Raw genomic sequence first — 10,989 nt, forward strand, 5'->3', positions numbered from 1 at the left:
TGGAAATCCAGATAATATAATTGTCAACCTGTTCATTTCCAATAGACTTGATTTGTGATGATCTTTTAAAAATGCAATTGTAGCACCGGTGTATCCACTGTGGATTGGCAAAATACTATTGAGGCTTTTCAGGGCTCTTGTGCCTTTGAACAGCAGTTTCCTCTTTACAGCTTCTGCCCCTGTTGTTTTTCCGGTGTGGCAGCAGCACTACTGAATAACAAACAGCCTCTTAATTGGCGCTTAATTAGTCAGTTCTTGTTGCCTACAAAAAAGGGGGCTTTAATGACTGACTTCCTCATTATTTTTTCTTTTCATTTGTTTATTGTAAAGTAGCCTTTTCATAATAAAAAGTAAGAGGAAATCATTTATTAAAGTACTCCCTCTCCCAAACAGGAACTGACGAAGGGCCAATTACGAGACTGTTCATCAGCATAATACTGCTGCACTGGACAGGTTGCAAGAATGGGCAGAAGCATCAAGGAGGAAACTTCTAATTAATGTTGCAGGGACTGGCTTTGCTGATTGATATAGCACTAAAATCAGTCCTCTGTGGAACCCACTGTCTTTTCCACTTTCAGCTGACTGGAGAAAATCAGTTCCTCAGCAGCACTGAAGAACTCTAGTATAGAAGCAACTGGGGTCTTTTAATTATTAAATGGTACCCATTGTAGAAACCGTACCTGTTGCTTCACTTGTTCTGGAGCAGCTTCTGGACTAGTTGGTTAAACTTCTCGCTGACCAGATGTTTTAGACCTGCCTCCAGGTCATTTTGGCAAATATTCTTCATCCTGCATACAACTGCTGACTCTTCTGTGGCGTGATCCACTTTCTGTTTGGCCAGAAGCAGAATTTAGGTGCCTGAAACAAAGAGCAGTCTTAACTAGCTCTGGCTATTGTAACAACAGATGGCCAGAAGGAGTGGCTAACTGCACAAGGCAACAGAACAAGGTCTGGCAAGTGTAGCAGCTACCTGCTATGGTTAGCCTTAGCTGGGGTCCCAACCAAGTCTAACTGGCCCATCATTTGTTAAGGAGGGAAAGATAGAATAGCTCCATAATGTCTTTTGACTGGTAGTGCCAGGAGCTGGATGGAGCCTGGGGCAGCACCTGGAAATAAAGCTATCTGTTCATCTGAGGGAGGGGTGCCAAACTCTTTTCAGCCAGAGGGACAAATTCCATTTTGGAGAAGTTCCTCCCGGCCACATTCCAGTGGTGGGCAGGGCCAAAGGCGAAAAGGCAAAAGGGGCAGGGTCAAATATATACCATATTTCAGCTGAAACTTCTTCCTGCCAGTAACCAAGCCTCAGGAGAAATATTTCAGCCTTTTAGAATGGGGAAAAAACTGCACAAACACGGAGAAACTACCAAACGATCGCTGGTTTGGGGAAAGGGGGCATGGCCTGGGGAACTCCAGAAGGCTGGATTTGGCCCCCGGGCCTCAGGTTCTCCACCCCTGACCTAAGATGTGCAATTTTAAAAAGAAAGAAATGGCTGAAGGGCAGAAAAACATTCTTGCTGTGTCCCTCCTGCCCAGTCCCCCCAGTCAGTTGGCAACCTTACTTACCCAAGAACCTTATTCTGGAATAACCGCCACCTTTGGTTCCATATTTGCAGTTATGCAGACTACTTTGTTCAGATTTACACACACTGAAACACTGAGTGGTGCGGAGGGGATGAATCTAGCTTTCTCCTATCCTTCAAGCATCCTGACTGTGTGCCAGAAAAGGAGGCGATGGGGTTAAAATGCTCTTAAGGCTGGTAACTAACCTACATTGGGTATTCATTGAGCACTGAAATGATACCTCAATTTGGTATCCTTGCAGTTGTGAAGGAGGGGGCATTTTGGAGTACTTGGTTTAGCCTCGAGATCTTTTTTTCTTTTAATATACTCTGGTGTTTTAGGAATGGGCTCAGGGGCTGTACCGAGGAATGCATTGTGGGCTCCCTAGGCATTTGTGGCTGTCTGATGGCAGGGAGATGCTGGCGTGCGTCTGTGTGCATGTGTGCGTTTTGATGTGGGAGGGAGGCAAGCCGGCAGTACCCAGGAGAGGAGGCAGCAACAAGATAAAAGGAACATTTTGGTGGCAGCTTTATGAATAAGTCATGGACACACCAGGGGCCTCATTAGCAGAACCCCCAGGGTGCTGGGTAGGTGAGGGGTGGGAGATTGTGCCTCCTAAGCATCAATGTGACTTATGGAGTTAACGGGGTTTTAACTGTCAGGCAAAACTAGGAGGAGTGGGAGGAGATCATGGCATGTAGATCAGAAGTGCCCCAGAGGCTAGGATACAGGGTCTGTCCCCTCTTAAATGTGTACTGGACAGGGAGGTGTAGATGTCAACTTCGTTCCTACTACACAGGATGGTTAAAACTTATACAATCCAGTTGTCCCTATATTGTCATTTATTTTGTTTTTTTCGCTAACTGTGTGTAAGGGTTGGGGAACTTTTTTTCTGTTAAGGGCCACATTCCCTTGGAAGGTGGGTGTAATCTGTTGGAGGCTGCTTGCTGGTGTTTGGTGGGATAAAGCCAGTAGTAGGTAGGCCAGAGCCAAAAATTAGCAAGGCTTCTGCCTTGTCTCTTTTCCTCTTTCTCTCTCTCCCTCTCTGGCTAGCAGGCTGCCAGGGGAGGGACAGATTGCTCTTGCCAGAGGTCTGAACTGATCACTTGCAGAGCACTTTTGAAAACAAGCTGAGGAACACAGTTTGCCCACCTAGGGCTGTAGGTTGCTAAGCCCTGTCCTACATGCAGGTGCATGAATCTTGCGATTCTCCAGATTTTAGCCTCCTCCCTCGGGAGGGGGGAAGATTTAGCTCTAGTACACATGCATATAAATGCATACACGTATAGCACGTGCACAGTCGTGCCATTTCACACCATGCAGTTGCTAAGTTTAATTTTGAACTGTTGTTAACCTATTCTAGGACACTTCTATCTTCTAATTAACAAATCGTTTTGCTAAAGTGGAGGAGAGATATCCCTTTGCTTTTCAATTTGGTGCAACAGCAGGCTTGGCAGAGTAAATGCATACAGCAAGTGGAGAAGCACCTTCAGGAATGTTTTTAAGGTGGGCGGGGCACCACATTCTGTGTGCTTTGGTGTGAGAATAGAAGTGTTACATGTAGACAAGTGTGTCCCTGTTTTTCTGTTAAACAGTGAAGGGTATAGAAACTGTGCATGTGAGATGGAGAGTGTTTTGGAAGAGGTGCTAAGGTAAGAAACAGTTTATTTGGGCCTGGGCCAATATCTAATGGGAGTTTTGGGAATGGATCCATATGCTAGATCAAGAATTTGTTTTTAATCCAGATATTATTGTTAGCTGCTTTGAGCACCATTTTTTGGCAAAGAGGCAGGATATAAAATAAATACATGTGAACACCATTCTCCCACCACCACCACCACTCCACACACACACTCCTGCAAAGTTCAGACTAACATTGTATCAACAGCTACTGGCTCCTCTGCTATATCTGGCCTCCTGAAGGGTGCCATCCCCCCCTCCCGCAATGCCTGCCTATCCCAGGGCCAAAATAAGGCCCTGACAGAATAAGGCCCTGACAGATAAGTGACATCTGTAGCCACCCCTCCAAATGTGGCCCTGCAGCAAAGCTATTTGCTTAGGAGGAAAGAAAGCGGTTTAGGCCGCAGTGCTATCTTCTAGTCACAGAGCCATGTGGGGAGGGGAGTAACAGGGATCTCTCCCCCCCCCCCCGCTTCCCAATAAAACCAGTGCAGAGACTGAGCCAAGACAGGAGTGTCTGGTGCTTCTTACCCTGGGGCTTATAAAGGGGGAGGGGGGAAGTTATAAACACCACACGCACATCCCATCCCCGGCTAATTCAATCTGGATCCATCAGCCTTGACAGCGCAGCCCACAAAGGGCCACTCAGGGAAATGAAATGCCCAGTCCCATTAAACTCGCTCCTCTGACAGGCAGCAGCTGATTCCTGCTCTTGCGTGGCATGTGCCCTTCCCATTTCAGCCCCTCTCCCCAACTCCTTCCGTTCCCCCATCTATCTGGGTCTGTCCTCAGCTCTCTCTTGGTGCCTCCTTGTTCAAGGTCTCTTTCTCCCCCAGCTCCCTTCATCTATGATATAATCCCTGGAGCTGGGAGAATTTAAATTCTGCTTTCTTTGTCATTTCCAGCCCATCAGTGACAGACACCCCCCCCCCCTTCATCTCTCTGCCACTTCTCCCCCTCTCAAGATTATCCTTTATTATGGAGAAGCAGCGGTTCTGCCTTTAATCCCATGGGAGCTGTCTAAATCTGGCCTCTTTGAAGTTATTTTCTGTGCAGCCGGTGGAGGATGAAACCTTCTGCCTCATGACAGGGCAAAACCACACCTAAGCTGGAGAGAGGGATGAGCTCTGGGACCTTGTTTTCAATGCCATGGTTCAGGCCTGGAAAAGGAGAATGCCCGAGCATGTGCAAAGTGTGCTTCCCTTCTCAACTGAGGAACTACAGCTACTCACCCTACATTTTGGATTAGGAGGCAAGGGATGAGTCCTGGCACTTCTCCCTAGAAGTTAACCTATGTAGGGAGCTACACTCAAACATTTCCACAAATAAAAATAGGGGTATACCCCTGTCTTCACCCCGACACTAAACTGACCATAAATGTTTACTTTAATAATTTTATTACAATATTATTTTTAATCACAATGAGCCTGATTTTAGCATAGCTGTAGTTCCACAGAAACATTTACTATCTGTATTCTTCCAGACACACAAAAAATGAAAGAAGCTTTATCAGTCTGTAAGCAGCCTTCCCCGACCTAGTGTGCTCCAGATGTGTTGGACTACAACTCCCAGAGTTGCTGGGAGATGTAGTCCAACATATCTGGAGGGCACCAGGTTGGGGAAGGCTGGTCTATAAGAAGCGCAAAATAGATGTCCTATCCTTGCCCCCATTTGACAGGAGAAGCTGTGCCCTGGCATTTTGCATCTATGAGTGTGCGTGGAGTTACATTCCTATGCACCAGAGTCAAGATCCATCTTCCCAATGAACTACTTCCAATTCTGGTGCCAGAGATCCAACATTTTCCCTAAGACAAAAGAGGAGCAAGGACTTTGACAGAAAGATACCAGAATCAGTGGCTGTTGCTGGTAAATGGAAGGGTTCAGTCAGAGGAGTGCACGTTGCCTTCACATCAGGCTTGTAGCGCTTTGCTCCAGGCCCCCAGCCATGCTTTTCCCAAGATTTAGAGGGCCTTGCCTGCCCTCTCTGTGACATTAAGGGGCATTGTGATACACAGTGGAGAGTGCCAGACTTGCCCCTCCCCCTGAACTGCTCAGTACCAACCCTGCGTTGTTGATCCTACTCTTTAGCAATGGTTTATGTGGGTTGTGAGGAGAGGAAGGTGAGGGAATCCCACTGCTAACTTCATCCATTAACCTTGTGTCTGCTGCTTGCCCACGGGAGGGGTGTGTGTGTGGAGCAGATTAATAATTAATCACCAACCGGAGCAGACGGTGTCAGTGGCCAGGGGCCAAGGGAGCATGTATGTGGCTGCCTGCTTCCATCTGCTAACGTCACAAGAGACCGGGGAGATGGAAGGGGATGAATGTGCTCATGCAAGGCCCCAAAAATCCAGCACACAGCAAATGGTGTGTGGAAGCCTTAAACTGGGACTATGGGAAAGAGCTTGGTACATGGGCAACCTGAAGAAGGAAGGGAAGAGAAAGGCCTTGGATGCTAGATGCTGGAGTCATGGACAGGCAAACAGATCCAGCTCACTTAGTTGTGGCTGTGACCCAGTAAAAGCAGTGGGCCTTCAGTTACAAGTGGGACCTGCCACAAAGTGTTGTAGTGTTTGGTGGAGTGCTCTTGTCCAGGGTTCCATCCAACCAGGCATGCTCTTTTCCAAAATTTATTTATTGATTGTATTTTTATCCCACTCCTCAGCCAAAAAAGGCATATTCTGTTACAGGGTTAGGCAACCTGGCGTCCTCCAGATGTTTTTGATTACAACTCCCATAAGCCCCGCCCAGCAGGGCCCATGGCTAGGGATTATGAGACTTGTAGTCCAAAACGTGCAGGGCACCAGGTTGCCTAATGCTGTAGCAGAATATCTCGGGAAAGGGCATGTTGGGTTGGCTGGAACCCTGCCCTGGTGGGAGGTTTTCCATTTTCCTTTGAACATTTAGCATTCCATAGTCACTGGCACAGTGTTGACTGGGCTGTTTTGGGGGGTTCCATCCTTAAGGTTCCCCCCCCCGAAGGATTGTTTGTACTTCTGCAAATCTTGGGGTTTCCCCAAGCCCACTGATACCTCCCCCTGCTGTGTGAGGGTGATGCCGTTTTGCCTACATAATATTCCACACTGAGAATTCATTTGCTATTCATATATAGCAGGGGTAGACAGTTCGTATGATCAAAATAAGCCCCATATGATCAAAGTATGGGCCAAGCATGATTTCCATAATCACCCCCCAGACACAGCTTGTTGTGTTGTCCAAACCTGGGCAGCATGGCGTATTGGAGGGGGAAACAACCCTCCAACAAACCACACCGCCCAGGTTCAGATGATACAAGTCACGCCCGGGCAGTTATTATGGAAATCACACCCAGCATGCACCATGATTTAAATAAGCCATTTTGATTGTGCGAACCAGGTCAATGTGATACCTGCGGGCACCAATGCATCCCTGATACCTTCCTTGGTGCCCTTCAAGATGCCCTACCTCCACCCCCCCACACACACACACTTGTTTTGTTAAACATTAACACATTTCCTTACCAGCAGCTGGGATTGCTGTGAAATAGGTTTCTGCTGTAGCTGAAAACCATGGGTTCAAAGGTGTTCAGTGTGATGGAGCACAGACCTGACCCATCTCTGCCTTGTACTCTTTGGGGCAGGTTACTCGTCCTTTGCCATGCCTCCTATTGCTACCATTTTGTGGTGGTACCCACACCAGTTTCTCAAATTGCACCAACCCATTAGGAACACAACTAAACAAAAGGCTTTCGGAAAGGCAGAATTAAGGGTCACTGTGGTGTCACCAGCCAATGTAGACCAGTCCTTTACATCTACCAGTCCCTATTTGCATGCTTGAAAATGCCAAGCACCAACTAGCAAACTGAGCCACACTGCAGATTTCAAACATTGCCATCATTTAGCGCAGGGGTGGGGACCCTCTTTTAGCCCAAAGGCCCCATTCAGTTTTGGAGAAGCTCTTGGGAGCTGTATTCCAGCAGGGGGTGGGGTCAAAATACCAGCATATGTAGCTTAAAGCTCTTACTGCCAGTAAATAAGCCTTAGGAGACACCTTTCAACCTTTTTTTAAATGGGGGAAAAACTGCACAAAAGCTGGGAAACCACCAAATGATCAATGATTGGAGAGAAGGGGGAGGGTCAGGGGGCGTGGCTATTTGGGAAACCCAGGAGGGCCGGAGGTTCCCCACCCCTGACTTGGAGAAAATCCTTCAAGTTAATAATATGAACACACTGATAGGGAGTGAAGAGCCTTCGGAGATGTTCACACTAAAACTATATTTGAATCTCTTGATGCCTGTAATTCAGGATGGAAAATGGGAAGCAGCCATTTTAAAAATGAACACATGTTCTCTAGTTGATGTAAGATTTACAATCACACTGCAGAATGTGACAATGCAAAATATTATTTAATATATATGAAAATGTCCTACTGTGATATTTATATACCATTCCTCTGGAGTCAAGTCTTGGCTCAAAGTAGTTCACTAACCAACTAAAAATATATCAAAAGCACATAATTTAAAACAAAACTTTTAAACCCATTCAGGTTCAATGGCATAGGCAGATGATATATAAAGAAGTCTTCCTAAAGAAGAAGGTGCTTTCTTCCCTTCTAAAAGCCAGTAGCGCTGGGCATAGAATGACCTCTCTAGGAAGGGAGGTTGGGCTACAACCCAGCAGGCCCTACCACTAGACCATGGGTGGGTAACCCTCGGCCTAATTTCAACAGTCCTCCGTGTATGATTAGTTCAGACACTGGCAAGAACAACCTGTCCCTTCAACAGCAGCCTGGTGGATGACAAGGGGGCAGGAGAAAGAGATGGTGTAGCCCTGCCTACTTTGGATGTGGTCTGCTGCCACCACCAACCTGTGACCCCTAAAAGATTCCCCTCACACCGTCCCTCCTAAGGGAATGCAGTCCTCAAGAGGAAAAGGGTTCTGTACCTTTCTAGGCCAGGAATAGAGAACCTGTGGCCTTCCAGATGCTGCTAGATTACAACTCTCAGCATCCCTAACCATTGGCCATGCTGGCTGCAGCTGATGAGACATGGAATCCAACAACCTCCTGGAGGGATCACCCTTTTCCTAAACTAGCAGAACTCGGCTCTGCAGTGAGCCAAATGGGCCATCCTGGAGCCACTCAATGTTTTGAGCCGGATGGACCAATGTTCTGAGAGTGCATAAGGCAGTTGTCTTAAGTTCCTAACCAGCCAGAATTGTACAGGCCTGACTAAAATGTTTATTGTCTTGGCCTGCTATCTGAACTGGATGAGAATTCAAGGCCAGAATAAAATCCATTAGAGACAGTTTTGCTATCGATGTGGCTGCACACAATATCTTAGTGTGCACACTCATGCACTCATGCAATATGCACCCTACAGGAGTGGTGTCTATTTTGGTCTAGTGTACATTTAGGTGCTGCGCATGCAGATTCATGTACACCATTTTTGCTAGGTGGAGAAAGCATTCCCCTTGAATTGGAGGAAAGGTGGCTACTCATGCTTCCCCAAAAATCATCAATGTGCATAACTTTTGCACATGCTAATTGGTACAGAGATGCAGATTTATAAATTACTATACTTAAAATAGAAATACAGTACCTCTGGTCATAGTGGGGAAGCCTGGCCAGGTGACCTCTGTGCTTGCTCAGTCTGCTGTCTGTTGATGGGCAACCTCAAACCCCCTCCCTGCTCTCCCTTCTTCTGGTCCTTTATCTTTGAGCCTTTCTACACAAGGCTTTTATTGGGTGCTCAGGATTGCTCACTCACAGTAGTTTTCAGGTCCTTTATACTACATCCTCCTCCAGGGCCTCTCTTGTGCTTTGCAACCATTATTGCAGTTTTTTCCCTAACAAGGAAAGCCTAGTATTATTTAGAAATGGCAGAATGAGAGTCTTCTGTAGATGTGCAATTCCACTATACCACAATGCCATCTAGTGGTGGTATAATGAAACACATAGAAAGGCAGAGAAAGGAAACCCCGAGAAAAAAGCATGTGTAAAGGAGCCAATCTTAATCCTGCAAAGAATCTGGAAACAGAAGCCTCAGTAAAGGTGAGGAATAAAAGCCTCATGTAAAAATGCCCTTTACAGCAAACTTGGACCGGACACCCTTTAAAATGGTGGACAGCTTCAGATAGAGGATGTCCTCTGGCATCTGTTCAAATGGAGGACTGTCCTCTGTAAAATAGTGCCCCTGGCCACCCAAAGAGGGCATGCCCAGACTTGTCTCGGGACAGATGAGGAAATATTTACATCAACAAGGAAATGGTTTCAGGGGCACTTTGTCCATAATCCCTTCCTTAGAACAACAACAAAAAACAACTGTGCCCACTGAGGGGGTGGAACTCTATGCATGCTCAGAGGTACTAATTCAGCCATATTGTGGGCAAACAAAACAAGCCTAGCAGAGGCCTGTTGGAGCAAGGGAGGGTGAGAATGCATTCAGATTTGGCTACACCATCTCTCAACCTCCACAGCTTTTGGTCTGCTCACAGTCACATTTAGTAACACAGAAAACGCTGCAGGACATGTATTTACCCACAGTCCTTGATACACACATCACTACCCCTATGGGGTCAGGCCTGATGGCTGTTGTTAAAAACGTGGTGGCTGCACTGGGGGAGAGGGCTGGAGAATGGGGCTGTGGTGTAGTGGTAAATGTTGAAGTGCAGGCAGTCCTCATGACAGTCCCCATAGCCACGCCCCCAAGGAAAGTCCAAAGATTCAGGCAGCTGTCTTAATTGACCAGCCACCCCAAAATTACAACAGGGACCCATATATAGTTGCTGGGAAACTTTATTCCCCCTGCCCCCCAGCTACTGTGAGGATTGCAGCTAAGCTCAGAGAGAACAGGGAATTCTGCGGTGGGGAGGGAGGTGATGTCAGCAGCCCGGCTAATAAAGTGCCAGTGCTGTGTCCCTGCCGAGCCCTGGCTCCACTACACCACTGGCTGAGGATGTAGAGCAGGAATGGGTGTGGCCCACCAGATGTTGCTGGGCGGGAACTCTCATCTTCCTTCACGATTGGCTGTGCTGGCTAAGGCTGATGGGAGCTGCAGTCCACATTCCCCACCTCTGCAGTAAAGTATAATTATAGGTTCTTTCAATACTTATAATCTGGGTCAGTGTTCCAAAGAGCACTTTCCCTAACATCCCAGTCTCCTGCCTTTCCACCCAGTCCTTAGTAGTTGGGGGGGGGGGGTTTGCTGTGCAGTTACTGCATTTACAGATCTGCCACAATGTGTGATTCATGCCATCGCTAGTCACTGGTGTCCATTAGTGCCTGGCAGCACCACATAACTTTTTATCAAGAGCAGAAAGCAGAGCGGCGGGGGGGAGGGAGCATCAATCCCACCCAGGCCCTGTCACAGCCACCCTTCTCCCACCCCCACCCGCTACCCTCAGTTGGTGATTTCACTCGCCAGCCGCCGCTAATGGCCTCGTAAATGAAATTTTATTGTTTCTGTCTCAAAAAAGTCCAGAGAGAAAAAGAGCCAAGATATAAATCCTGGGGAAGGGGAGGGTGCAATGATCTCAGAATAAGACTGAGGAGAGGGGACTGGGGGAAGGAAGGAAGGAAGAAAGAAAGAAAGAAAGAAAGAAAGAAAAAGAGAGAGAAAGGTTTCTTCCACCCTTCATACATAGCTCATTTGAGGAAAGGTATTAAGGACTCCCTCCGTTTAGCAAGGGGATGGAAGTCCAATTTGTAGGAGAGAAATGGGTTAAAGTGGGTCAGAGTGGAAACATCATTTTCTTTCTGGGCAAAGCACAG

This window comes from Heloderma suspectum, chromosome 2 (genome assembly GCF_057233095.1).
Source record: "Heloderma suspectum isolate Gila_16-S chromosome 2, 16-S_ref, whole genome shotgun sequence".
Lineage (NCBI taxonomy): Eukaryota > Metazoa > Chordata > Lepidosauria > Squamata > Helodermatidae > Heloderma > Heloderma suspectum.